The following is a 26,565-nucleotide window of genomic DNA, read 5'->3' as shown; positions in this document are numbered from 1 at the left end:
AGCTGGGAGTGGTGGCACATGCCTGTAATCCCAGCTAGTCAGGAGGCTGAGGCAGGAGAATCGCTTGAACCTGGGAGGCAGAGGTTGCAGTGAGCCGAGATCGTGGATTGCACTGAGCAACAAGAGCAAAACTCCATCTCAGAAAAAAAAAAAAAAACAAGGCTTCTTATTACCAGGAATTTTTAACTTATATATTCATCAAAAGTATTTTTAGACTTATTTAGACATAAGGCCTTATCATGTATCACTTGTGGAAACATAAAAATATTATCAAAATAGGCCAGGCGCAGTGGCTCACGCCTGTAATGCCAGCACCTTGGGAGGTTGAGTTGGGCAGATCACCTGAGGTCAGGAGTCTGAGACTAGCTTGGCCAAGATGGTGAAATGCTGTCTCTACTAAAAATACAAAAATTAGCTGGGCATGGTGGCACGCACCTGTAATCCCAGCTACTTGGGAGGCTGAGGCAGGAAAATCGCTTGAGGCAGAGATTGTAGTGAGCTGAGATTGCGCCATTGCACTCCAGCCTGGCTGACAAGAGCAAAACTCGGTCTCAAAACAAAACTATATATATATATAATCAAAATAAATTATACAGTTTCAAATAAATAGAAGGAGGGTATTGAAACTTCCCAAAACAAGGATGTGATAAAGGTTTGAGATGAAGGATATGCTAATTACCCTGATCTGATCACTATACATTCTATGTACTGAAACATCAGCTGGGCGTGGTGGCTCAGGCCTGTAATTCCAGCACTTTGGGAGGCCAAGGCGGGTGGATCACGAGGTCAGCAGATGGAGGCCATCCTGGCTAACACAGTGAAACCCGTCTCCACTAAAAATATAAAAAAACTTAGCCAGGCATGGTGGCACACACCTGTAGTGTCAGCTACTCAGGAGGCTGAGGCAGGAGAATCACTTGAACCCAGGAGGCAGAGGTTGTAGTGAGCCAAGTTTGCGCCACTGCACTCCAGCCTGAGCAACAGAGGAAGACTCTGTCTCAAAACAAACAAATAAATAAAAATAAATAAATAAATTTATGACTAAGTAAAACAAATTAAGTTAAAAAAAAAAAAACAGCAAAATAAAATAAAACAAGGCTGGACGAAGTGGCTCAGGCCTGTGGTCCCAGCTACTTGGAAGGCTGGAGGGGAAGGATCACCTGAGCCTGGGAGGTCAAGACTGCAGTGAGCTATGATGGTGCCACTGCACTCCAGCCTGGGTGACAGAGTGAGACCCTATCTCAAAAAACATATAAAAACAAAATAAAATAAAAACAAATTGCCTAAGGCCTAATGGGTTCTTAAAACTTCTCCCCATTCAGAGTATTTTTTTTTTTTTTTTTTTTTGAGACAGAGTCTAGCTCTGTCGCCCAGGCTGAAGGGCAGTGATGCGATCTCGGCTCACTGCAACCTCTACCTCCCAGGTTCAAGAGATTCTCCTGCCTCAGTATCCAGAGAAGCTGGGATTACAGGTGCCTGCAACCATGCCCAGCTAATTTTTTTGCATTTTTAGTAGAGACAGGGTTTCACTGTGTTGGCCAGGCTGGTCTCGAACTCCTGATTCAGAGTATGATTTTTAAGAGTCCTTAACAAACATTTTTTACCCATACAACATTGTTCTCTGTGTTATTAAGAACTTGGGTGATGCAGCGTTTATTAAAAGAGCCTGGGCAACATAGGAAGAGTCCATCACTACAAATTTTTTTTTTTTTTTAATTTCCTGAGCATGATGGTGCACACTCATAGTCCCAGCTACTTGGGAGGCTGAGGAAGGAGAACTGCTTGAGCCCAGGAGGTTGAGGCCGCAGTGATCGCTGATGGCTCCACTGCACTCTAGCCTTGGCCACAGAGTGAGACCCTGTCTCTAAAAACAAAGATATAAATAAATAAATAATAAAATAATGTTCTACTATTGTCTCCTGAAGTTTCTTCCAAGTCCCTGATAGCAACTATTTAAGTTGTGATAGTAACACTTTCTTGATCTTACTATAAGGTGTTAAGAGAAGATTCTCAGACAAAATCCAGGACTCATGCTCTTTCCTCAAATAGACCTTAAAATGGCTTCTTGGCAGAGCCATCCAGGGCTGCAGTTTTTCATCCTGCCAATTGGAAAATCAACCAAGTTCGCATACATTGATAGCATATGGCAACTGTCATGACTGTACCTGGCCAACAGCAGTGACAAGGCATCCTCTATTGGAAGATGCTTCTGATTTCAAAAGATGTTAACAGTGTAAAAAAAAAAAAAGTGTGTTAAAGAATCAGTGAAACATGGGCATTTCTTTATGTGTGTAAGTTACCCAGATCTGATTTCTGTTCACCAAGAACCTTGACTGGTACACTTCCTAACTTACACATTCAAATTTAACATTCAGAATATATAAGGTCCTAAAATCAAAGTCATTTAGGGACCAGGTGCTCAGGAGGCTCTACAGTGTGCCCACCCCATCCCTTCTCCATTCTACCATCTAAGGCAGGACTCCTGGTTGTCAGCTGGGTCCTCTTCTCCATCTCAAGGGGACCCTGTGAAGCCAGGTCACCGCTCAGCTTGCTCAGACAGATGCCTCAAATGGCCCTGCCAGCTGATGAGGCACAGGGGGTTTGGGCTTCTTACCTACATTCTCATCTAGGGAGTTTTGGGAAAATTTCAATAATTGATCAACTTCTGGCTTGGGACAATTGCTGGATACTGAGTGATAACCATTGACTAGTTCCTCTGTCACTTTTTGTTTGAAACTCTGATTCTTTCCTGACTTTTGGAACGTCTAGAAAAATCATGACTCATGTTTTCCCTTGGGGGCCTGATGGCAGCACTAGGTCAGAGTAAGCCATTTGGACAGCCAAGTGTCTTATGTCCATATCATCTGATACAAGATGGCTGGAGGGTTAGCACTTGCTCATCCTGGGACTGCTGGCCGTACTGCTATGATATAGGACACTGACGATCAAGGCAAAGGCTGTTTAACACTTTAACAACATACTTACAGCTAGGTCATTTGATCGTTCTCACCAATAGAAAGGCAACCACACAGAATGTAATTAATGCATATGCACTGGATGAGATAGCTCATTTTGCTATCATTTTATCCTAAGAGCGATCTAGACAAATGCTTCTGATTAGAAGAGGCTCATGATGCTTCTCCGTGGGTCAAGATTTGTAAGTAGCTCTTCGTTTTTTATTTTTCAGATGGAGTCTCACTCTGTTGCCGGGCTGGAGTGCAGTGGTGTGATCTTGGCTCACTGCAACCTCCGACTCCCTGGTTCAAGCGATTCTTCTGCCTCAGCCTCCCAAGTTGCTGGGATTACAGGCATGTGCCACCATGCCTAGCTAATTTTTTTTTTTTTCTTTTTTCTTTGTATTTTTAGTAGAGACGGGGTTTCACCATGTTGGCTGGGATGGTCTTGATCTCCTGACCATGTGATCCACCCACCTCAGCCTCCCGAAGTGCTGGGATCACAGGTGTGAACCACTGCACCTCACCTCTTCTTTCATTTATTAATCTTCTAGAAATACATGGTGACTATTTTATTCTCATCAGTTCATATCAACAGTAAGAGTAGCCCGGGCATGGTGGCTCACACTGGTAATCCCAGTGCTTTGGGAGGCCAAGGCAGGAGGATTATTCAAGGCCAGGAGTTCAAGACCAGCCTGGGCAACATCGTGGGACCCCACCTCCACAAAAAGTTTTAAAAAATTAGCTGGGCATGATGGCGCACACCTGTAATCTGAGCTACTCAGGAAACCAAAGTAAAAGGATCACTTGAGCCCAGGAGTTTGAGGCTGCAGTGAACTGTGATCACATCACTGCACTCCAGCCTGAAAAAGCCCAGTAAGTATAGTTGCTGTAAGTAACTATGGTTAGGCTGAGTTTTACATTTTCTTAGTGAAAAAGCCTGCTATTTATGAATTTCAGCTACTTAGTCCTCCTTGAACAGATTTTTCTGTAATCTGGGAAGAATCACCTATTGTGTATTAGGTAAATGTGTGCAGATAGGTACTGTATGCAAAGAGGAAACATGTCTGTGTTTTTGGTTTGACTAGGTTGCCCTGTGACAGAATTTTTTTTTTTTTTTTAAAGAAACTGGTAGATAAGAAAGAGGTAAATAGATCTGTATAAAGACCAGGGATTTTCCCGCAAGGTAAGAGACTAAAACCCGGGCCCTTTCTCTTTCTCTCTTTAAAAATAAACTTTTTAATTTCAGAATAATTTTAGATGTATAGAAAATTTGGCCGGGCTCACATCTGTAATCCCAGCACTTTGTTTTTTTTTGTTTTTGTTTTTTTTTTGAGACGGAGTCTTGCTCTGTCGCCCGAGCTGGAGTGCAGTGGCCAGATCTCAGCTCACTGCAAGCTCCGCCTTCCGGGTTTACGCCATTCTCCTGCCTCAGCCTCCGGAGTAGCTGGGACTACAGGCGCCCGCCACCTCGCCCGGCTAGTTTTTTGTATTTTTAGTAGAGACGGGGTTTCACCGTGTTAGCCAGGATGGTCTCGATCTCCTGACCTCGTGATCCGCCCGTCTCGGCCTCCCAAAGTGCTGGGATTACAGGCTTGAGCCACCGCGCCCGGCCAATCCCAGCACTTTGGGAGGCCAAGGCAGGAGGATTATTCGAGGCCAGGAGTTCAAGACCAGCCTGGGCAACATAGTGAAACTCCATCTCTACAAAAAAATAAAATAAAAACAAAAAACTTAGCTGGGTGTGGTGATGTGCATCTGTGGTCCTAGCTACTTCAAAGGCCAAGGCAGAAGGATCTCTTGAGCCCAGGAGTTTGTGACAAGCCTGAGCAACAGAGTGAGACCCTGTCTCTACAAAAATAAAAAAAAGGAGGGAAGGAAGGAGAAAGAAAAAGAAAAAGAGGAAGGAAAGTAGGAAGGGGAAAGAAAGAAAGGAAGGAAGAAAAAAAGGAAGTGAGGGAGGGAGGGAGAAAGAACATTTGTGAAGTTGCTGTATATTTCCCATCCAGTTTCAGTTTCCTTTAATGATTTCAGTTTCCTTTAATGAGGAGCAGGGTAGCTTTGTCAAAACTAAGCGACCAACACTACTACATTACTCTTAACTAAATTCCCAACTGTATTCTGAGGTCACTGCTGTTCCCCTTAGAGTCCTTTTCCTGTTCTGGGAACCCCACTGCGTTCTGTCCTCACACCAGACTTTGTTTTTCACGACCTTGGCAGTTTCAGGAGAACTATGGACTCCTTCCCCTTGGAGACCCAACAGTATCAGAACTTCTTGAGGGACCGAGTGCCGTCTATAGGCAGGGAAAGCCCCAAGGGCTTCTCCAGGGAAGCGCAGTCTGAAGAAGGGAGCCCAGGCCTGGTGAGAGAGAGCCCACCCAGGGCAGTGGGTGAAAGTCCCGCTTCATCTTCCTCCACCTTAGAGGGGTGTGCTTGGGTGGCATCACACCCAGCCAGCGCGAGTGTGAACTCAAGTGCACGACTGGGCTGCAGCTGAGTGAGGGGTCACCGTGCAGTGGCTGTGATGGGGGGTGGTCCTCGCTGTGGGGTCACAGAGGAGCAGGGGCCAGTGCTGTGCTGTGGCTGCCCCAGGGCAGTTAGTACTGACTTGGCTTCCCCACCCCTTCCCCTGCAGGCTGTTTGCACTGCAGCTTTGGCGCCTGCCTGCATCTGATTCTTACTTTGCGACAGGAGCCCAAGAGAAAGATCACGGACTGACGTGCACGTGGTGAGTTGAGTGATCACTCAGAAATAAACATGAGGTGGGGTGATTTAAGTCATCCTGGTGAAACGGGCCGCACAGCTGCCATTTATGAGGTGCCTGCTGCTACACTGCAGCCTTGTGATAACCTCGTGAAGCAAGTGTTAATATTAACCCTCCAGAATCATAGACAAGCTGAGGGGAGACCAGTCCAGGTGACTCCAGAGGGCAACAGCCTATTTGGCAAGAAGCTGACCAGCAGGCCCTACACACGGAAACTGGAGGCTGCATCTGGAGGTCCCTCATTCTAAAAAGGCCATTTCCTAGTATTGGAGGTTCCCATAGTTATGGCTTCACTCAAGTGTTCCCTCTGCACCCCCTAGCCCTCCACATATTATGTTAATATGGGAGGGATGTCCCCTACTGGACGCTTGCATGGTGAGTCCAACTAGCTCAGCCCATTTTGTGTTGCTATAAAAGAATACTTGAGACTGGGTAATTTATGAAGAAAAGAGGTTTGTTTAGCTCATAATTCTGCTGGTCGAGAAGTTCAGGGGCATGGCCCTGGCTTCTGGTGAGGGCTTTTGTGCCACGTCACAACATGGCAGAGACGGTCAAAGGGAACTGGACACCAGTGAAGAAGGGGAAAGCTGAGGAGTCTCCTGGCTTTACAGTAACCCAATCTCATGGGAAAAAATCCATTCCCATGGGAACTAATCCAGTCTCAGAGAGCCAGAACTCACTACCCCAAGAGAAGCAACAAGCCATTCCTGAGGGATCTGGAGCCCAAACATCTCCCACCAGGCCCCCCACCTCTCAAACACCACTACACTGGGGATCCAATTTCAACACGAGCTTTGGGTGGGGACAAACCAACCATATCCAGACCATGGCACTAGCCACCCCTGCCCAACCCAGCTTGTAGGTGGCACAAGGACAGGGAATCTTTGGAGTCTGTGGTCTTTCTCCCTGTGAGTTTCCAGATAAACACTATTCTTCTTGTATACCTCATGGCCCCAGTAATGGGTGGATCTATGACCCTTTTCCACGAAGGACTCACAGAGAGAGGTTCATGAACTTACCCAGGTCTCACAGTTAGCAAATGGGATTTGAATGTGTGTTCCAAATATCAAATTTCCTCATCCTTTTTTTTTTGTGTGTGTGATGGAGTCACGCTCTGTTTCCAGGCTGGAGTGCAGTGGCACGATCTTGGCTCACTGCAACTTTGGCTCACTGCAACCTCTGCTTCCTGGGTTCAAGCGGGTCTCCTATCTCAGCCTCCCGAGTAGCTAGGACTACAGGAGTGCACCACCACACCCAGCTAATTTTTTTTTTTTTTTTTTTTTGAGAAGGAGTTTTGCTCTTGTTGCCCAGATTGGAATGCAATGGCACAATGTTGGCTCCCCGCAACCTCTGCCTCCTGGGTTAAAGCGATTCTCCTGCCTCAGCCTCCCGAGTAGCTGGGATTACAGGCATGTGCCACCACGCCTGGCTAATTTTGTATTTTTAGTAGAGATGGGGTTTCTCCATGTTGGTCAGGCTGGTCTCAAACTCCCGATCTCAGGTGATCCACCCACCCTGGCCTCCCAAAGTGCTGGGATTACAGGTATGAGCCATCACGCCCGGCCAAATTTTTTTTGTTTTTTTTTAGTAGAGACGGAGTTTCACCGTGTTGGCCAGGATGGTCTTGATCTCCTGACCTCATGATCCACCTGCCTCGGCCTCCAAAAGTGCTAGGATTACAGGTGTGAGCCACCACGCCCAGCCTCCTGATTCTTTCAGATGCCATCAGCTGCCCACTGCCTCTTATTTTTGCAAAAAAAGCATAACACAATTTCTTATACTTTACAACATTTCTTCTTTCCAAGCCGGGATGTTGCTGAAATGTTGATATTACACAAAGCACCTAAGTGGCCCTTCAGAACAGCATGAACAGATTAAAGGCCATAGTGAGTAGCTGTGACAAGTGAAATCACCTGCTGTTTTATGCCTTCTTGCCTTTGATAGGTTCTCCAGCAGCAGGGCAATGCCTCTGACCTTTGTGGTCTCCTAGTAGACCTGACTATCTCCTCCTCAGTGCTCCCTTGAGCTGTGTGTAGACTTTTTGTCAGGCTACCTGTAGTATGTTACTGAACTTAGTTGTTTATCTGGCTGGCTGTCTTTTTCTTTTTTCTTTTTCTTTTTTTTTTTTTTTGAGACAGAGTCTCGCTCTGTCACCCCGGCAGTGGCACGATCTCAGCTCACTGCACCCTCCAACTCCCGGATTCAAACAATTCTCCGGCCTCGGCTCCCCAAGCAGCTGGGACTATAGGCATGTGCCACCACGCCCAGCTAAATTTTTTGTATTTTTAGTAGAGATGGGGTTTCACCATATTGGCCAGGCTGGTCTCGAACTCCTGACCTTGTGATCCACCTGCCTCGACCTCGCAAAGTGCTGGGATTACAGGTGTGAGCCACCGCCCCTGGCCATCTGGCTGTCTTTCTCTACAAAACTTGATACTTGAAAAGGAAGTCAAGTTTTATTCACCTTAGTCCCCTACCAGAGTGCACAGCACACAGTAGGCATTCAACAGTTAAACTGTTGAGAAAAGTTATCCAAAACATGGAAATAAGGCAAAGGATGACTGCACGTCCCTTCCATGCCATGCCAGAGCACATCTAATGGGCCCCCTCAAAGACTGTTAAGTTCTCTAAGAAATTGTACCTTTTGTTTAATTTATTATTTACTCTTGATTCAAGACTAACAGTCTTTGAAGTTGCATGCTAACTGGCAGATTTTTGTGAGTATGGATGCATACGATTTATGTTCAGTAAAAGAGATAACTCTAAAGGTTGCAGTTTTATCACCAGTAGGATATTAATCTGTTTCATTTCTAATGGAGCCATTGTATACCAGCATGTCTTTCAAACACTCTGAACCAGCCATTTTTTTTTTGAGATGGAGTCTCGCTGTGTTGCCTAGGCTAGAGTGCAGTGGCGCTATCTCGGCTCGCTGCAAGCTCTGCCTCCCGGGTTCAGGCCATTCTTCTGCCTTAGCCTCCCAAGTAGCTGGAACTATCGGCGCCTGTAACCATGCCTGGCTAATTTTTTGTATTTTCAGTAGAGACGGGGTTTCACCGTGTTAGCCAGGATGGTCTCTATCTGCAGACCTCGTGATCCGCCCACCTTGGCCTCCCAAAGTATTGGGATTACAGATGTGAGCCACTGAGCCCGGCCTGAACCAGCTTTATCATCCTACTGGTACCCTCATGAACAAGTTAAACAATCTTTGACATATGCTCACTTTATATTAATGTGAAAGTCATGCTTTAATTAAAAAAAAAAAATGACCCCAGGCAACATAGCAAGTCCCCATCTATACGAAAAATAAAAATTAACCAAGCATGGTGGTGCACGTCTATAGTCACAGCTACTTGGGAGGCTGAGGTGGGAGGACTGCTTGAGCCTAGGTAGGAGTTTGAGGCTGCAGTGAGCTATGATTGTGCCATTGCACTCCAGCGGGCACAACAGAGACCCTGTTTCTAAAAAATAAGTGAATGAATAAATAAGTAAATATTTTGACAGGTTTTTTTTGACAGTTTTGGAGGCCCCACCAGAATGTTCACGTGGATTTATCTGTCAGAATCAATTAAACTGTGGTGCCCAAGAAATGTACGTCATGGATTGTTTAGCCCTGGGCACATCTTTCTTTAGCTTCCAGAATGAATCCCAAGTGGAAATAGAACTTGTCCTTCATTGACTCTCTGTTTTTTACTTTGTTTATGGTTCTTGGTCAAGTCTGTTAGTCCTTTAATGGTTTGGGCTCTGATCCTTTTCACAGCTGGGTCCAGGGAATGGTGTATCGTGGACCACTGTACATCAGCCTCTGTAAGTAGAATGAGAACATTCTACATTTATATAACTATAGTTTGGACATGGCAAACAAATTATTCCTCAGTGGCAGCAGCAATATCTGACAATCTATTTTATGTTCTGACCATTTGGTAATCTCTGTTGAGATGCTGGTATCTATTCTCTCATGGATAAGACATAACAGATACTATGTTTTTGTTTATTTGTTCATCTACTTGTGACTCCAAATTAATTATGAAGATATCTTGTCATTTAGACTGAGTTTTTGTTTGTTTACTTTTTTGTTTTTTTCTTGTTTTTTGTTTGTTTGTTTGTTTTTTTTTTTTTGAAACAGGATCTGGCTCTGTCACATAAGCTGGAGTGCAGTTGTGTGATCTCCTCTCCCTGCAGTCTCTGCCCCCTAGGCTCAAGTGATCCTCCCATCTCAGCCTCCCAAGTAGCTGGGGCTACAGACATGCCACCACGCCTGGCTTTTTTCTTTTTCTTTTTTTTTACTTTTGTAGAGATGGAGTCTTGCTATGTTACCCCGGCTGTTCTCAAATTCCTGACCTCAAGTGATCCTCCTGCCTCAGCCTCCCAAAGTGCTGGAATTCCAGGCATGAGCCAGCATGCCCGGCCCCTCTTTCTTTACTTCTGACCTGTGACTGATGCTGTAAAATTGAAGCTGTGATAACTCTGGGTATTTGGCTGTAAAGGAGAAAAGTCCTTACTTTTCTTTATGTGTGTGAAATATTTTCCTACCTCTGAAACATATTCAGAAATTAGGTTGACAGTCTCTTAAAACTGGGGTTCTGGCTGGCCATGGTGGCTTACACCTGTAATCCCAGCATTTTGGGAGGCCTAGGCAGGCAGATCACTTGAGGTGAGGAGTTCGAGACCAGCCTGGCCAACATGGTGAAACCCTGTCTCTACTAAAAACACAAAAATTATCTGGTCATGTCAGCACAGACCTGTAGTCCCAGCTACTCAGAAGGCAGAGGTGGGAGAATCCTTTGAACCCAGGAGGTTGAGGCTGCAGTGAGCCGAAATCGTGCCACTGCACTCCAGCCTGGGCAACAGAGTGAGACCCTGTCTCAAAACACAAAATAAACAAATTGGCTGGGCGTGGTGGCTCACGCCTGTAATCCCAGCACTTTGGGAGGCTGAGGTCAGGAGATCGAGACCATCCTGGCTAACATGGTGAAACCCCGTTTCTACTAGAAATACACAAAAATTAGCCCAGCATCGTGGCAGGCACCTGTAGTCCCAGCTACTCGGAAGGTTGAGATGGGAGGAGAACGGTGTGAACCCAGGAGGCGGGGCTTGCAGTGAGCTGAGATCGCGCCACTGCAGCCTGGGCGACAGAGCGAGACTCTGTCTCAAAAATAAATAAATAAATAAACAAACAAGCAAACAAACAAAACAGGAGTTCTCCTCTGATTTGTTTGTAGAGACTGATTAAGCACTTCCATAAATCTACTGTGCCCAGAATTCCCAGCAAATAAACAGAACTTCTAACATGTTAAACACCTTTTAAGAAAGCCTTTTAACTGACGGGCGCAGTGGCTCACACCTGTAATCCCAGCACTTTGGGACACTGAGGTGGGAGGATCACCTGAGGTCAGGAGTTCGAGACCAGCCTGACCAACATGGAGAAACCCTGTCTCTACTAAAAACACAAAAAATTAGCCGGGCGTGGTGGTGGGCATCTGTAATCCCAGCTACTCAGGAGGCTGAGGCAGGAGAATGGCGTGAACCCGGGAGTTGAAGCTTGCAGTGAGCTGAGATTGTGTCACTACACTCCAGCCTGGGCGACGGAGCGAGACTCCGTCCAAAAAAACCCAAAAAACCTGCTAACTCAGAAGCAATTTTCTATAAGAAAACAAGTTCACGTAATCAAGGTGAATCCTTGGATAAATCAGGCTGGTTTAACATCTCATTCAGAGAAGCAAGTCTTTTTTCTTATTTCTGACCCATAATACAGTAGATTATGCATTTATAATGTGAAATGAAGCAATTTTTAAATATTCTCACTGACCTCTCAGAATGCAGGACAAAATATTTCTACTGAATCTTTTAGTAAGAGAATGTATCCCAATTTATTTGGTTGATATACCATAACCAGACAAAACTGCAAGAAAATTACATACTAAGCTCACTCATTCTGAGCTATTAAACAAAATTTATCCTAAAAATGCAGGGAAGTTTCTTCTTGGGAAGAAATCTATAATGTGCCAGGCACAGGGGTGCATGCCTATAGTTCCAGCTACTTGGGAGGTTGAAGCAAAAGAATCAGGAGTTTGAGTCTGGCCTGGGCAACACTTGTGAGACTCCGTCTCTGGAAGAAAAAAACGCAACAAACTATAATGTAACTCACTAGATTAGTAGAATAAAGGAGACCAAATAGAACTGTCATTATCTGCAAGGTCAAAAAGATAGTTTTTGTTTTGTTTTGAGACAGGGTCTCATTCTGTCATCCAGGCTGGAGTGCAGTGGCACCATCTCAGTTCACTGCAACCTCCGTCTCCTGGGTTCAAGCGATTCTCCTGCCTCAGCCTCCCAAGTAGCTGGGATTACAGGTGCATGCCACCATGCCCGGCTAATTTTTATATTTTTAATAGAGACGGGGTTTCACCGTGTTGCCCAGGCTGGTCTCAAACTCCTGACCTCAGGCAATCCGCCTGCCTCGGCCTCCCAAAGTGCTAGAATTACAGGGGTGAGCCACCACACCCTACCAAGAGTATTTCTTAATAAGATCAAGGGCTATACATGGGTGCTGATTTTCACCATTTCTATTCAATACTCAATTAGGTCCTAAATAGCATAATAAGGTAAGAAAAATAAAGGAAATGAGTTTGAAAGGAAATAAAGAATGTCAAAATTCATAGAAAATGATTGTTTTCATAGAAAATCCAAAATAATTACAAATAAAGTGTTGGGGGTTAATGAAATAATTTAACAATGTTGATGGACACAAAATCAAAATTAAAAATGAGTTGCATTAATATAGTACAGTTAAGGTATCAAAAAATTAGTTAGGAAATGTCATTTTGGCCAGGCCCAGTAATGGATTACACCTGTAATCCCAGCACTTCAGGAGGCTGAGGCGGGTGGATCACTAGAGGTTAGGAGTTGAGACTAGCCTGGCCAACTTGGCAAAACCCCATCTCTACTAAAAATACAAGAATTAGGCCGGGTGCGGTGGCTCATGCCTGTAATCCCAGCACTTTGGGAGGCCGAGACGGGTGGATCACCTGAGGTCAGGAGTTCGAGACCAGCCTGGTCAACATGGTGAAACCCCGTCTCTATTAAAGAAAAATACAACAATTAGCCAGACGTGGTGCCAGGCGTCTGTAATCCCAGGTTTTCAGGAGGCTGAGGCAGGAGAATCGCTTGAACCCAGGAGGCTGAAGTTGCAGTGAGTAGAGATCACGCCATTGCACTCCAGCCTGGGGGACAAGAGCAAGACTATGTCTCAAAAAAAAAAAAAAAAAATTCACAGGAAGGGGAACATCACACACCGGGGCCTGTTGTGGGGTGGAGGGAGGGGGAGGGATAGCATTAGGAGATATACCTAATGTAAATGACGAGTTAATGGGTGCAGCACACCAACATGGCACATGTATACATATGTAACAAACCTGCACGTTGTACACATGTACCCTAGAAATTAAAGTATAATAAAAAAGAAAAAATAAAATGCTAATTTTTAATTGTTTACCAGTTAGCAGAAGAAAAAACAAATTAGCCGGGTGTGGTCATCCCAGTTACTTGGAAGGCTGAGGCAGGAGAATCACTTGAACCTGGGAGGTGGAGGTTGCAGTGAGCTGAGATTGCCCCACTGCACTCCAGCCTGGGTGACAGAGCGAGACTCTGTCTCTAAATAAATAAATAAATAAATAAATAAATAAATAAATAAAAGACATGTCATTTTAAAACAATGCACTTACAATGCTTTAAGAATATGAAATAATGAATGAATTTAACAAAAAAAATGCAAGGTCTCTACAGAGAAACTTATAGAACTTTATTCAAGATGACCTAAATAAATTATGTTTGTGTATGGAAAGCCTCAATAGCAAAAGTTCTCAAGTGGATTTCTACGGCCCATGCAGAAGTCCACCAAGGTCATAAAACCATAGAAATAGCGTTACACACCCACCCGAACCGCAAAAATCCAGAAATCAGACCATAGCAAGTAGGGATGAGGATGTAGTGCAGTGGGAACCTTTATGCACTGATGGTCAGCGCATAAATCACTACAACTATTTTGGAGCACAATTTAGAAATGACAAAGACTGGAGATGTGTTTATGACAAAGCAATTGCATTACTGCCGTCTACCTAAGAAATCCAACACTTACACATGGGGACATATTGTGGAATGTTCGCAGAAGCATTATTGGTATTAGTAAAAAACTAGAAATCATCTAAATGCCCATCAACGCAAGTATGGCTGGGCATGGTGGCTCACGCCTGTAATCTCAGCAATTTGGGAGGCCGAGGAGAGAGGATTACTTGAGCCCAGGAGTTTGAGACCAGCCTGGGAAACATAGTGAGACCCCATTTTTACCAAAAATTAAAAAACAAAACAAAACAAAAAACAGGTGTGGCGGTGCAAGCCTGTAGTCCCAACCACTGGGGAGGCTGAGGTGGGAAGAGCTCTTGAGCCTGGGAGGTCGAGGCTTCAGTGAGCTATGATGTGCCACTGCACTTCCAGCCTAGGTCACATGAGACCCTGTTTCAGAGAAAAACAAAATGAGTATGAACAAATAAATGATGGCAGCTCCATAAATAGAATTCTAAACAGCAGTGAAAATGATTATACTGATAAATGTAGATGACTCTCATAAACATGTTGGTTTTAAAAGTAACCTACAGAAGGTTCCATACAATTATATCATATAAATTTTATGCAGAACAATACCACTGTTGCTTAGTGATACATACATATGCAGAACAATTATAAACAAATGTATTGGGATGATAAACATATAATTCAAAGTACGGGATACTTTCGAGTAGGAGGGAGATGCAATTAGGGAGGGGTATGCAGATTTCAAACTTCATTACTAGTTTATTTGTTGGCCAGGAGCGGTGGCTCACACATGTAATCCCAGCACTTTGGGAGGCTGAGGTGGACGGTTCACTTGAGGTCAGGAGTTCCAGACCAGCCTGGCCAACATGGCTAACCCTCGTCTCAACTAAAAATACAAAAATTAGACTGGCAAGGTGGCGTTAGCCTATAGTTCCAGCTACTCGGGAAACTGAGGCGGAAGAATCACTTGAACGAGGGAGGCGGAGGTTTCAGTGAGCCGAGGATCGCGCCACTGCACTGTAGCCTCCCGGCTGACGGAGCAGAGCGAGACTCTGTCTCAAAACAAAACAAACAAAAAACATCGTAAATGTCGATGTGCACACCCCCCAGCTTAAGAAAGAATTTCCTCTGTCGCCCAGGAGGCAGTGGCGCGATCTCGGCTTAGCAGCCTCCGCCTCCCAAGAGTTAAAGCGATTCTCTGCCTCAGCCTCCCGAGTAGTTGGAAATACAGACGTGTGCCACCAGGCTAATTTTTAAAAATTATTTTCACAACAACCTCTAGTTCTAATATACCACATCTTATTCAGAATTTTTTCATTGCAAGCAACAGCCAGTAGGTGGCAGGGGAAGCTTGGTATTTGCTGTGTCTGACCAAAAAAAACAAAAACAAAAACAAAAAACCTTTTCCCCCCCAATCACATAAACCAAAGGCTTCCTTTAAAGTCACTCATCACATGTCACTTTCCAAAATAAAATGAATTAACTAAAACCATTGTTTTCCTTATTCATGCATATTTGCATTCTGGTATTCATTGTTCCTAATAGTAACACTGTGATCTTTTGAAACATTATTAAACTTTCCAGTGGAGCAACTCTGGTTTTTATCCCCTGGTGCCACTACTGCAATGCTTCTGTGAAACAGGCTGCCACCGCAGGTTCCGACAACACGGTTATTGCAGCATGTGCATGGGGGTGCAGTGGGGGAGTGGAACTGCAAAAACGGCAGCCATCTTATGCCTGAGTTCCTTCCCATCTCGCTGGCCTTAGGTGCAGACCGTCAGGCACATTGCTGAAATCTGCTTTCACACTCACTCCCAAGAACGTTCTTCTTTTCTATTGGGGGTGAGGGATGGGGGTGTGGAGGTGGCAAATGCCACATAAATATCTTGCTTTATGTCAAGCAACTAAGCAATACAGACTAGCTTAGCAAAATGATCTGTCTGCATGTTTTCCTAAATAAAACAGCAACCTAAGACATCTTCTATTTTCTGCTTAGGGCGGAATTAGAAAATTATTGCAGGCCCGGCGCGGTGGCTCATGCCTGGAATCCCAGTACTTTGGGAGGCTGAAGCGGGCAGATCACTTGTGGTCAGGAGCTCAAGACCATCCTGGCCAACATGGTGAAACCCCATCTCTACTAAAAATACAAAAATTAGCCAGGCGTGGTGGTGCAGACCTATAATCCTAGCTACTTGGAGGCTGAGGCATAAGAATCGCTTGAACCTGGGAGGCAGAAGCTGCAGTGAGCTGAGATCACACCACTGCACTCCAGCCTGGGCCACAGAGTGAAACTTCCTCTCAGGAAAAAAAAAAAAAGAAAATTATTGCGGGTCATGGTCTGAATCTGGCTGGTGGATTTATTTTGTGGGGCTACTGCCATTTGAAGTGTCTTTTTTAATTGGTCAAAATTAAAATTCAGGAGAGATCACATAGAATTAAGATTTTAGGTTTCTCTTTAAAAAAACAAAAAACAAAAACCAGATATTCTGGCAACGCCTTTCCATGTGGCCCAGTGAGCAGGAACAGAGCTGAGCTGGCCCTGCCTCTGGAAGGGGAGTATGTAGCTGTCTCACCCAGGCCTTGTACTCTTGGCTGTCTGTTGTTTTGCCCTGACAAAGACTCTCTCCTTACCCAAACTCTGGCCAGGCTCCTCTGAGCCCTTTCTCCACTGGACCTCTACGTTGGCCTAGAAAGAGTTGAGCAAAACATTGACCCAGTTTCTAGCAGCTTAAAGCCACTTCTCTAGGATGTCCCCAGAGGAAAAGTGCCTGCCTGAGGAAACTCAAGCTGCCAAAAGAATTACTGACCCCCAGTCTCCGTGGGGACATAGGAGCCTAACTTGAGTAACACCAGGCCCTCATTCTTGCTTTTCATAACTTTTCACTTCCTTCAGTCTATTGAGCCCCTGCTCACTCACTTCACTGCTCCCTCATTCTCCTCTTTAAACCTCCCAGTCACCTCTGTACAAATCGAGGTTGAATTCAACTCATAGTAGACTGTCTCTGTTACTGAAACATCATGGGTTCAGTCTCGGTCCTGCCACAAGCTGCACAGAAAGCCAATGACTGAGACCACCAGTGCTGCCAAGGAAGAAGGCTTAATCCGGTGCTGCAGCCGAGGAGATGGGGGCTCAGCCTCAAAACCATCTCCCTGACCCACTAAAACTAGGGGTTTTTATATAGCAGGAAAGGAATGTAACAATGTGTAAGAAAATAGGAACTCGGAAGGGCCAAGGAGGCGATCATGATGAATTATGGGTCCATCTTATTGTCAAGATGTGGTGATCTGGTGAGTTTCTGTTCCCTGATACTTTCTTTGAGCAGCCTGAAGGTTCATTCCTGAAGAAAGAACTCAGATAAAACAAATGTAAGCTTCAAGCTTTAAGACCAGAAGGGTCCATTTCTATGTCCATCCAAAAAAACTGGCTGGGTGTTGTGGCTCATGCCTGTAATCCCAGCACTTTGGGAGGCCGAGACAGGTAGATCATGAGGTCAGGAGTTCAAGACCATTCTGGCCAAGATGGTGAAACCCTGTCTCTGTTAAAAATGCAAAAATTAGCCAAACGTGGTGGTGGGCGCTTGTAATGCCAGCTGCTCGGTAGACTGAGGCAGAGAATTGCTTGCACCTGGGAGGCAGAGGTTGCAGTGAGCCGAGATCACGCCACTGTACTCCAGCCTGGGCAACACAGCAAGACTCCATCTCAAATTTGCCCCACCCTCTCCACCAACTTAAATGTCAACAAGACTTTTTTTTTTTTTTTTTTTAAGAGACAAAGTCTTGCTCTGTCACCCAGGCTAGAGTGCAGTGGTGCAATCGTAGCTCACTATAGCCTCGACCTCCTGGACTCAAGTGATCCTCTCACTTCAGCCTTCTGAATAGCTGGGATTACAGGTGTGCACCACTACACGTGGTTTTTTATTTTTATTTTTATTTTATTTTGAGATGGAGTTTCGCTCTTGTTGCCCAGGTTGGAGTGCAATGGTGCGATCTCAGCTCACTGCAACCTCTGCCTTCCAGGTTCAAGCGATTCTCCTGCATCAGCCCCCTGAGTAGCTGGGATTACAGGTGCCCACCACCACACCTGGCTAATTTTTCTGTATTTTCAGTAGAGATGGGGTTTCACTATGTTGGCCAGACTGGTCTCCAATTCCTGACCTCAGGTGATCCACCCACCTCAGCCTCCCAAATTGCTGGGATTACAGGCATGAGCCACCATGCTCGGCCCAAGTTTTTTATTTTTAGTAGAGATGGGGTCTTGCTAGATGATTTTTAGTAAAGATGGGGGCCTTGTTGCCCAAGCCTGTCTTGAATTCCTGGGCTCAAGCAATTCTCCCGCCTCAGCCTCCCAAAGTTCTGGGATTACAGGTGTGAATCACTGCACCTGGCTGAATTTTTTCTTAAACACAAGATTTTTGTAGCAGATAATTTAGAATTACCTGTATAAGAAAACATGCCCGTTTGTGTTTCTTGCTTGTTTACTTTTTTTTTCTTTTTTTGGGACGGAATCTTGCTCTGCACCCCGGCTGGAGTGCAATGGTGCAATCTTGGCTCACTGCAACTTCCACTTCGCGGGTTCAAGTGATTCTCCTGCCTTAACCTCCTGAGTAGCTGGGATTACAGGTGTGTGCCACCATGCCCAGTTAATTTTTGTAATTTTAATAGAGACAGGGCTTCACTGTGTTGGCCAAGCTGGTCCTGAACTCCTGACATCAGGTGATCCGCCTGCCTCGGCCTCCCAAAGTGCTGATATTACAGGTGTGAGCCACCGTGCCTGGCCTTTTGCTTGTTTACTTTTTAAGCAACCAGCATGACCAAGTCTTTTATTCTGTTTAATAAATTCACTTTCTCTTTACTATCTCATATTAAGCCCTAATTTTAGATGGGGCTAGACGTGTTATTGTTCTTCTTCCTTCCGTCCTTCTGTTCTCAATAACGCAAGCAACTCAAGGACACGAGATTAGCATTTTCAGTCATTGCAGTTTTGTCTTTTTTTGTTGTTGTTGTTATTACCAATTTTAATTTCAGACCCAAACTTCACTTGATTAAATTTGTTAGAATTTGTTAGAAGCTCTCTTAATGCAGAACTGGGGTTTCCAAATGAGTGTCGCTGATGTATGTGTAAGCCACAGTCAACAAAACAGCCCAAACTTTCTGGTCCAATCCAATCTGGCCCTTGCTGTATAAATATTACCTTAAGACTAGAGGTCTTGAAGTTATTTGATTTGGTGCTTAGCTTTCAAGCTACCATAATCCTGTCCTTTAGCTCGACATTTAAAATGCCATTTCACACAGAAAGTCACTGATACTGGTTAGTGATTCTGGCAAAGTAACCAAGCCTTCAAGTTTTTCTTTCCCCTCCCACCCACCCCATTATTCCAGGTCTTGTCTGAATTATTCAACCTTCTTTCCCATCTTGCCTTTACCATCTCACTGTTTTATGAATAAATATGGTCTCCGTGCATTGTATTTATGTAATAGGTCATTCCCTCAGTCAATTGTTAAAGATATGAAGAATCTATAAAGTAAGACCATGGCTTTCAAGGGGTTACCTTCTGATTTGAGTACTGGTTTGGAGTTTGAATTTCCAAGCCCTAAGTAAGTTTGTTGAAGGTGACCACTGTGGTTGATCTGAAACATCCACTCCACCCCAGATGATTAAGCTCTAACGCCAGGGCGGCAGCCCTGCTCTCTGGCCTGGTGGGTCAATTTTAGAATCCGGTGCATGAATTAGTTCTGACAGTGGAGATGAAGGGGAAGTCAGCCGAGGGAGTCTCTGGGAAAGTTCTCTCTCCTAAGAGAGAGTCACAAGAGAAGAGCTTCTTGTTAAATCTGGTGGATTGGAAAAATGCCTCTCATCCAACAGAAGCTCCATTAAAATGCTATAAAAGGCTGGGTGTGGTGGCTCATGCCTGTAGTCCCAGCACTCTGGGAGGCAGGCAGATCACAATATCAGGAGATCTAAACCATCCTGTTTAACACAGTGAAACCCTGTCTCTACTAAAAATACAAAAAAAATTAGCCGGGTGTGGTGGCAGGTGCCTGTAGTCCCAGCTACTCGGGAGGCTGAGATAGGAGAATGGCATGAACCTGGGAGGCAGAGTTTGCAGTGAGCTGAGATTGCACCAAGGCACTGGGCGACAGAGCGAGACTCCATCTCAAAAAAAAAAAAAAAAAAAAAAAAAAGCTATAAAAGGGATTTGAAACAAGTTCACAAGGGCAAAGATGATGGGAGAAACGGATAACATTTGGAAGCCAGGAGAGAGAGAGGACTGATGATTGACTCAATGAATCCAAGAAGGCAGAAACCTCAGCCAGCAGTGGAGAAAGCCCTAAAGGAAGTCAGGTGGTGTTGGGTACCCCAGAAAGGCCCAAAAACTGGGGCACCGAGCACTTATGAAATGGGGGTGCATGTGGTGATAAAAACGGGAACTTTTCTGAATGTGTGTTCAACAAGCACTAGACCCCAGATCTCGCTTCTTCCTCCAAGCAAAAGAGTACAGTTCATTCTCTCAAGACACTGAGCCAAAGGGACCCAAGCTGGCTGAAGATGAAGATAGGAAGCGGGTACTACGGTGAAAATAGGGAGATAAAGTGAAACGCTTCGTGTTGAGTAAGATCCTTCCCACAGGCAAAATGAGTGAGGCACTTGTAGGCACAAAATTTAAGGGAGCACCAAAGGCTCAGTAATCTAGAGAAATAGTATTCATGCACATCAATCCACATGTTTTTTATTTTCTTTGCTTGTGGTTTCTTTTTTTTTTTTTTCCTGAGACGGAGCTTCACTCTGTCACCCAGGCTGGAGTGCAGTGGCGCAATCTCGGCTTCACTGCAGCCTCCGTCTCCCGGGGTCAAGTGATTCTCATGGCTCACCCTCCCAAGTAGCTGAGATTACAAGCATGTGTCACCGCACCTGGCTAATTTTTGTATCTTTAGTAGAGATGGGGTTTCACTATGTTGCCCAGGCTGGTATCAAACTCCTGACCTCAAGTGATCTGCCTGCCTGGGCCTCCCAAAGTGCTGGGATTACAGGCATGAGCTACTGCACTCAGCCTCATGGTTTCTTCTTTCATCTCTGAACTTCCTTATGTGATCATTTCCCTCCTTTTGAAGTTACTATAGTGAGGGCCACTTTGTCAACTCTTAGATTTCATTAACTCTTTCTGAAAAATGTCTTCATTTCATCCTGTTTTTGAAAGATAGTTCTACTGGGCCAGGTGTGGTGACTCGCCTGTAATCCTAGCACTTTAGGAGGCTGAGGTGGGCTCATCACTTGAGCTTAGGAGTCCAAGATCAGCCTGGGCAACATGGCAAGACACCACCTCTACTAAAAATACAAAACATTAGCCTGGCATGGTGGCACGTGCCTGTGGTTCCAGCTACTTGGGAGGCTGAGGAGGGAGGATCACCTGAGCTCAGGAAGTCGAGGCTGCAGTGAGCTGTGATCAGACCACTACACTTCAGCCTGGGCAACGGGAGTAAGATCCTGTCTCAAAAAAAAAAAAGAAATAGTTTTACTGGGTTTGCAACTCTGGGTTGACTCTTGTTTTTTCTAAGCATTTTGAAGATACTATCTCACCATCTTCTGACATCCATTGTTGCTGTAGAGAAGTTTACATTCAGTCTAAATACCACTTCTTTGTTCATGATTGGTCTTTTCTGCCTGCTTGCTTTTTGAGATTTTTTCCTTTGATGTTATGCAGTTTTACTGTTATATGGATTTCTTTTTCATTATCCTGCTTGGTATATGTAGCCATTTGTGAATCTGATGTCTTTCACAGATTCTACAAAATTTTCAGCCGTTGTCTCTTCAAATTTCTGCATCAACTCTCTTCTTTTTATCCTCTCTTTCTGGAATACTAATAAAATGTATTTTAAACATTGAACTCCTGGGTTAAAGTGATCTTTTCACTTCAAGCTCCCTAGTAGCTGGTGCTACAGATACATGCCACAACACCCAACTAATTTTTTCTTTTATCTTTTTTTGTAGAGACAGGGTCTTGCTATGTTACCCAGGCTGGTCTTAAACTCTTGCCCTCAAGTGATCCTCCTGTTTGACCTCCCAGACTGCTGGGATTATAGGTGTGAGCCACTGCGCTTGGCCATTGCTTCTCTCCTTAGATCAGTGTTTGACCAAGGGTAGTCTGAGAACTCCTGCCTTATGTACCTGGTAAAAATTGGAGTCTTTGGGGCTGAGATACTGGCATTTGCATTAATTAAAAAAAAAAAATCTTGGCCAGGCACAGTGGCTCACACCTGTAATCCCAGCACTTTGGGAGGCCAAGGCAGGCAGATCACGAGGTCAAGAGATCGTGACCACCCTGGCCAATATGGTGAAACCCCATCTCTACTAAAAACACAAAAATTAGCTGGGCATGGTGACGTGCACCTGTAGTCCCAGCCGCTTGGGAGGCTGAGGCAGGAGAATCGCTTGAACCCAGGAGGCAAAGGTTACGGTGAGCCGAGATTGTGACACTGCACTCCAGCCTGGCAACAGAGTGAGACTCCGTCTCAAAAAAAAAAGAAAAATTTCCAGGTGAGTCTTAAACTCCTATACGTTTGAGAACTTTCTAGATTTTAAATATATGAGGATACAGATGACTATTATTTGTCTTAGTAACCTTCTCGCTCTACCCCAATCTCTTACATTAAGTAGATACTCTGTAAACAATTTTAAATGAAAATGGAACATTAAATGTATGCTACCAAAACACAATACATTAGACTGAACCATTAAAAAACGGCCATTTCTGTAGGTCAAAACAGTTGAATAGCAGCAATTTCCTTTAGTGTCAAAAGACAAAATTACAGCAAACTTAGTTTAAAAATCTAATTGGCTTTTATTTGTGATACTTGAATTGGGAAACACTTTATTCCATAAAATAGACCAAGTACTCTGATGAGCTGAGCAGAAGAGCTTGGCTTTACATCCAGAAAAGGGCTGAAGAAAGCAGGAACAGAGAACAAAAAGTGAATTGGTCATTTCAATGTTACTTTCCTTCTAAAGATTAAAGCAGAGAGAACTTCTTTATCATGCCAGTTAAAACTGACCTGTTTAGGGAGTTGGCTAAACAAATCCCTAATCTCCAATCCTTTCTCTCTCTCTGTCTTTCCTGATTTCATGGAAGATCAGATGAATCAGTTAGTTTTGGCTTGGTGGCATGGAACTTTAGCATAAGTGACTCCATTTTGGTTACATCTATTGACCCTAATGCAGGAGCTTAGTCTAAACCAACAGCTTTCTATAATTTTTTTCTTTTCTTTTTTTGAGACAGGGTCTCGGTCTTGCTCTTTCATCCAAGCTGGAAGGCAGAGACACAATCACAGCTCCCTGCAGCCTCAACTTGCTGGGCTCAAGCAATCTTCCTATCTCAGCCTCCCGAGTAGCTAGGATCACAGTTGGGCACCACCATGCCAGGCTAATTTTTGTAGAGATGGGATTTTGCCATGTTGCCCACGTTGGTCTGGAACTCCTGGACTCAAGGAATTCACCCACCTTGGCCTCCCGAATTGCTGGGACTACAAGTGTGAGCCACTGCACCTGGCCTAGATTTTATTCAACAGGTTCAACCTAGTATTTGTTAAAGAAAGTGAAAAACTCTTGCTAATTTTCTCATAATCTAATAATTAAAGATATGTATGAACCATAAGATGTCAAGTAATTAGACTTCTTAGTTTTGAACCTTTTGGAGAGCATATGGAAACCACCTAAACATATAATTAAAGCCTTAAGTTATAAATTCCTGAAGTTCAAACTAAAACATAAAAATGGTTAATAGCATACTATGAGTTGCAGTAGTCTTTAAAATGTTTATTATAAGCCATGAGAGCAATGAACTAAAAAACGAGCACTGGGCTTTAGAATCTTGGTGATAGATGCAGGAGGCAGACAAGGTGGAGGATCCCTGGAGAATGTCTGACTTGCTTGCACACAGGGAGGACAGGGTGGAGCCATGGGGAGCTTGTGCCATTTGCATAGGGGAGGAGCCTGTTCTCTTCAGTTTCTGTGTGAAACTGATTGATTCCTGTGTCCTGAAATGAATCTGTGAGGTGGGGGCCTGTTAGCAGGAACTCCTTCTGCTTTGCTGAGAGGTTTTTTTTTCCCCCTTTTAGCTGAACCCAGATTTAGCTGAACTAAAAAGCAGAAATTCTGCAACACTGGGATGTCTAAAGGCACCAAGAATATTCACTGGGGAAAGGACAGTCTTTAATAAATTTGTGGTGGAAAAACTGGATACCCATATGCAGAAGAATGAAACTAGATACGTATCTCTCATAGTATACAAAAATCAACTCAATATCGTTGAAAGGCTTAAGTGTAAGACCTGAAACTAAAAAACTATTAGATGAAAACTTTGAGGAAACCCTTCAGGACATTGGTTTGGTCAAAGATTTTATGAATAAGACCTCAAAAGTAAGGGCAACAAAGTGAAAACAGACAAATGGGATTACATCAAACTAAAAAAGTTTCCACATAGCAAAGGAAACAATTAACAGAGTGAAGAGACAACCTATAAAAATGGGAGAAAATATTTGTAAACTATTCATCTAAGAAGAGATTAATATCCAGAATATACAAGAAACTCAAACAACTCAACACCAAAAATAAACAATCTGATTAAAAATGGGCAAATGAGCTGAACAGAAATCTTTCACAAGAAAATATGCAAATTGTCAACAAGCTATATGTTAAAATGCTCAAGATTACTAACCATCAGGGAAATGCAAATCAAAGCCACAATGAGATGTTATCTCACCCCAGTTAGGATGACTACTATCAAAAAGATTAAAAAATGAACGCTGGCAAGGATACAGAGAAAGGGTAACTCTTACATGCTGTTGGTGTGAATATAAATTAGTACAGACATTATGGAAAACAGTATAGAGATTTTTCAAAAAACTAAAAATATAACTATTATATGGATACAGGAGATAAAAAAATTACTTAGGCAATTAGTGAGGGTAAGAGAGCCCTCGGTAAGGCTTCTTTTTTTTCAGCAAAAAGCAGCCCCCAAATCATTTCTAACAAAAAGCAGCCTGTAAAATCGAGCTGCAGACATAGATAGGCAAGCTGGAAGTTTGCATGAGTGAATGCCGGCAATTGTGCCAATAGGAAAAGGCTACCTGGGGGCCACTCAAGTTCAACGTGGAGGCTCCACCTTCCCTTTCTCTTTTTTTCTTTTTTTCTTTTTTTCTTTTTTGAGACGGAGTCTCGCTCTGTTGCCAGGCTGGAGTGCAGTGGCACGATCTCAGCTCACTGCAACCTCCGCTTCCCGGGTTCAAGCAATTCTCTTGCCTCAGCCTCCTGAGTAGTTGGGACTAAAGGTGCCCACCACCCTGCTCAGCTAATTTTTGTATTTTTAGTAGAGATGGGGTTTCACCATGTTGGTCAGGCTGGTCTCCATCTCTTGACCTCGTGATCTGCCCGCCTCAGCCTCCCAAAGTGCTGGCATTACAGGTGTGAGCCACCGTGCCCGGCCCACCTTCCCTTTCTTTGTCAACCACACTTACATAAAGGAACAGGCAACACAGGGCCAGCCAGGTAGAGACCCCATCTGCATAATAAAAGATTAGGGTGGAGTGGCCATCTTCTTTGTGCACTCTGCAAATGGCAAACCTGGTCCAACCAATCTCTCAGGCTCTATGTAAATCAGACACCACCTCCTCAAGCTCATCTATAAAACCCTGTACATTTCATCATGGAACTGGAAGACCTACTCAGGAGCCCCAACCTCTCTGCAGAAGAGAGAGCTTTTCTCTTTTGCCTATTAAACCTCTGCTCTTAATCTCACTCCTTGTGTATCTACGTCCTTGATTGCCTTGGCATGAGGCAAAGAACCTCGGTATTACTCCAGATGATTGATGCTGCTTCAATATGATCCAGGAATTTCACTTGTCAGTATACATCCAAAAAAAAGGAAACCAATATTGTTACCAAAACACCAGGGGTTCAGTCTTGATTCTGCCGCTTACTGCAAAGAAAGCCAATCACTGAGACAACAGTTATTTTCAAGGAAAGCTTTGAGTGGTGCAGCAAAGGAGAAGGGAAATCAGTCTCAAATTCATCTCCACCACTGACTAAAATTAGGGGTGTACACAGCAGAGAAGAAATGTAACGATGTATGGGAAGACAGGAACTTGGGAGAGGTGAGGAAACAATAATGATGAATGAAGGGCCTGGCATCTGATTATATGAATATGGTGACATTGTGAGTTTCAGTTTTTTGATACCTTCTGAGAGGCCTGGGGGTCCTTTCTTGAGGAAGGAACTCAAATAAAACAAAGGTAAGTTTCAAGCTTTAACACCAGAAAAGTCAATTTCTATGTTTATCCCCCAAAACTGTCGATGGGACTGTTGGGTCAGTTTCAGTGTGTTGAAGAGACACCTGCACCTCCATGTTTACTGCAGCACTCTCATGATAGCCAAGGTCTAGAATCAACATAAGCGTCAATCAACAGATGCGGGAAAAAGAAATATATACACAATGGAATACTATTCAGCCATAAAAGGAATGAAATCCTGTCCTTCACAGCAACATGGATGAAACAGGAGGTCATTACGTTAAGTGAAATAAGCCATGCACAGAAAGATAAATACTGCATGCTCTCATTCATATGTCAAAACTAAAAAAGTTGATCTCACAGAGAGAGTAGAATAGCATGAATTAGAAGCAGAGAGTAGAGGCTGGGTACAGGGGCTCACACCTGTAATCCCGGTACTTTGGGAGGCCGAGATGGGTGGATCACCCTGAGGTCAGGAGTTTG

The sequence above is a fragment of the Piliocolobus tephrosceles genome, chromosome 7 (genome assembly GCF_002776525.5).
Source record: "Piliocolobus tephrosceles isolate RC106 chromosome 7, ASM277652v3, whole genome shotgun sequence".
Taxonomy (NCBI): domain Eukaryota; kingdom Metazoa; phylum Chordata; class Mammalia; order Primates; family Cercopithecidae; genus Piliocolobus; species Piliocolobus tephrosceles.
Note: the sequence above shows the minus strand (reverse complement) of the source record.